Here is a 3,352-nt window from a genome sequence, read left to right as displayed (position 1 = left end):
GGGAAGGAAGGTGAGAAAGAGAGAGAGAGAGAGGGAGGGAGGGAGAGAGAGAGAGGAGAGAGAGAGAGAAGAAAAGGAAGGAAAAGAAAAGAAAAGAAAAGAAAAGAAAAAAATAAAGGAAAAAGAGTGCTTGTTACTCTTGCAAAAGTCCTGAGTTCAGTTCCCAGCACCTATGTCAGAGGTCTCACAGTAGCCTGTAACTTTAGCTCCAGGGCATCACATTGCTTCTTATGTCCTCTACAGGCAATTGCACTCACACTCACCATTGCAGGGTATTTAATCACACTGTGAATTCCAAAACTGTGTTAATTACTGAAAAAATAAAACAAAAAGAATTGTTTCTAGTTGTGGTATAGCTCAGCCCTTATGACATACTGTTAATCCCAAACAACAAAGGCAAAATTAGTTTATAGAAGGAAGCACCCATGTTGTTTGAAAGTGTTGTTGAATTGAGCAGCAAACAAAGTGATGAATCAGAGAAAGATTTGACAGAATATGATGTACCCAACTCATTGGAGAAGAGAGAAGAAAGGAAAGCTACTTGGAGAAGCAGTGCAGAAAAAGGAGGCAGTTTTACCAGAACAATTACAGAGAATTGCAGAGAGAGAACAAGCTAGACACAGATGAAGACAGAATATGCCAGAGAATAAGGAGCTAGAAGATTAGAACATATAACCAAAGTCAGTATGAGATCAAACAGAGAAATTCAGCCAGAGGCTGAGAGAAGCAAGATTGAATCAGTCAACTTGGAGAAGAATTAGAGCCAACACAACTGAGTTGAACCAACTAGTCAGAGCTCTGAAAGAACAAAAAAGTGTGAGCAGTGGAAGTGCAGGTCTAGTGAATTCTAGACCTAGATAAAAATTGTACAGAGGCTAGAAGCTTCCAGAACTAGGACTAGGTTATCAGACAATTACATCAGAATAAAAGATACTTTTTTGGTGTACCTAACTCCACACAGACACATACATTTTAAACCATTACTCAAAGACTGATCTATTTCTATATTTGAAGGTAACTTTGAAGGGAGACTGTCATAGACAAAGGAAATGGAATTGACACAGCCCTTGGAAGGTCATCTTGTATCACAGTGTTCATTAAGGAAGAACTCTACAATGAAGATAGGCTATGGAAAAATATTGTTTAGTTTAAAAGGAAGGTCATCTTTTAAAAAGAAGTTCTTATTTTGTTTGTGGAATACAAGAATTCTTCTCATCATTCTCATCAAATTGCTGTGTGCTTTATTGGCACAGGTCAGAGTTCTATGGCAAAACCTTCGCTGTAAGAACCAAGAACACAGCATTTAGCATCTTTCTTTCCTCAGTGTTCCTACAACCTAATCTCTTCTTCATAATGGCTTTCAAAATAGCATCTGATTTAGACAGGATCATTTAAAGGATAGTCACCATACATCAGTTCATGTATCTTAATGCCCATCATTATAGAAGATATATGATGAGCTTTAATTTCACCAAATGATTGTAGATTGTTTCTTTTGGTTGTGTCATTCATAAAATTTCTAACAGCTGCAAACATGCTTTTATTTATAACAAAGTATACTGTGAGTCATTTATAAAACATTGTAGGTGTTAAACTCTTCAGAAATATTATTTACCCTGTAACATATGTGTTATCCTTTGCTTGCTAATTTTAATAATCTTGTATTTATTTTCATTACTACAAAACTTGTAATTTTAGCTATTTCTTGTTATTTGAAATTAATGGGGAAATAGTGTGGGTTTTCCTCTTGGCAATACACATTTCCAGAGCCCAGTTTGCAGAATGGAAGGGCGGGATTTCAATGTCAGAACTCCTGTGACTACATCTATGGAAATAAAGAATACTGATTTTCCTACTCTATGCTCATTGCATACTTCAACTTACCCTACCTCTACCCAAATCTGCAGTTCATTTTTACATAAGCATTACTTTCAAAGATTGTCACTATAATTTTGTGTCCCTACAAGATTCATTGATTTTCTCCCTGGTGACCTGCTATAGAAAGAATGAAAGTTTGAGTTGATAAAGATATTGACTCTGGTTTTCCTATCATCCCTTCCTCTTCTCTAGTATAGAATGTCTCTTTTGAATTAACATTCATGCTATATAGATCAGGAAAAAAATAGTCCACCTTCTCTGTTCCCTGATAACATACACATGCACACAAGGAACTAGAAGAACACATGAATGAAGGCTCAGATGGGCCTTGGAGATATTCTGCAGACTCTAAGAGACCACAGATGCCAGCTCAAATTTGTATACCCATAAAAGCTTTCAATCAGCATTAATGGAGAAAACAAGATATACCATGACAGAGGTAAATTTAAATAATATGTATCCTCAAATCTAGGCCTACAAAAGTTACAAGTCAGAAAAATCTATCCCATGGAGGTTAACTATACCCATGAAAACACAGGAAATAAATAGCTTCCTACAAGAAAAAAACAAAAAACAAAAACAAGGAAAACTCTCTCTCTTTCTCTCTCTCTCTCTCTCTCTCTCTCTCTCTCTCTCACACACACACACACACACACAAATGAACAAACACACTACCACTATCAACAACAAAATAATAGGAATTAACACTTATTGGTCATTAATATTTCTCAATGCCAATGGTCCCAATTCTCTCATTGAAAGACACAGGGTAACAGAATGAAAGCAAAAAACAGTATCCATCCTTCTGCTGCATGCAAGAAACATACAGCAGCATCAAATATAGACATTAACTCAGAGTAAAAGGTTACAAAAGGGTTTCCCAAGCATCCACTCTAAAATCAAATAAAGTAGAATTCCAACCAAAATTAAACAAAAGTTGTGGAAGGACACTTCATACTCATCAACAAGAAAAATCCACCAAGAAGTTGTTTTAATTCTTAACATCTATGCCCCAAATGCAAAGGCACCCACATTTGTAAAGGAAACATCACCAAAGCTAAAATCACACATCAAACCACACATATTAATAGTGGAAGACTTCAATATTCCACTCTTACCAATAAACAGGACATCCAGACAAAAACTAAGCAGTGAATTACTGAAGCTAACAGACTTTGTAAATCAAATGTACCCAGCAGATGTCTACAGAAGATTTCACCTCCAAACAAAAGAATATACCTTCTTCTAAGCGCATCATGAAACTTTCTTGAAAACTTGACTACATATTTGGTCACAAAGTAAGTCTTACCAGATACAAGAAAATTGCAATAACCAACCCCTGTACCTTATCAGACTACAGCAGATTAAAACTGGATTTAAGTAACAACAGAAACAAAAGAAAGCAAACAAACTCATGGAAATGAAACAACTCCCTACTAAATGACTACCAGGTCAAAGAAGGAAGAAAGAAGAG

Source organism: Mastomys coucha, unplaced genomic scaffold (assembly GCF_008632895.1).
Source record: "Mastomys coucha isolate ucsf_1 unplaced genomic scaffold, UCSF_Mcou_1 pScaffold14, whole genome shotgun sequence".
Lineage (NCBI taxonomy): Eukaryota > Metazoa > Chordata > Mammalia > Rodentia > Muridae > Mastomys > Mastomys coucha.
Note: the sequence above shows the minus strand (reverse complement) of the source record.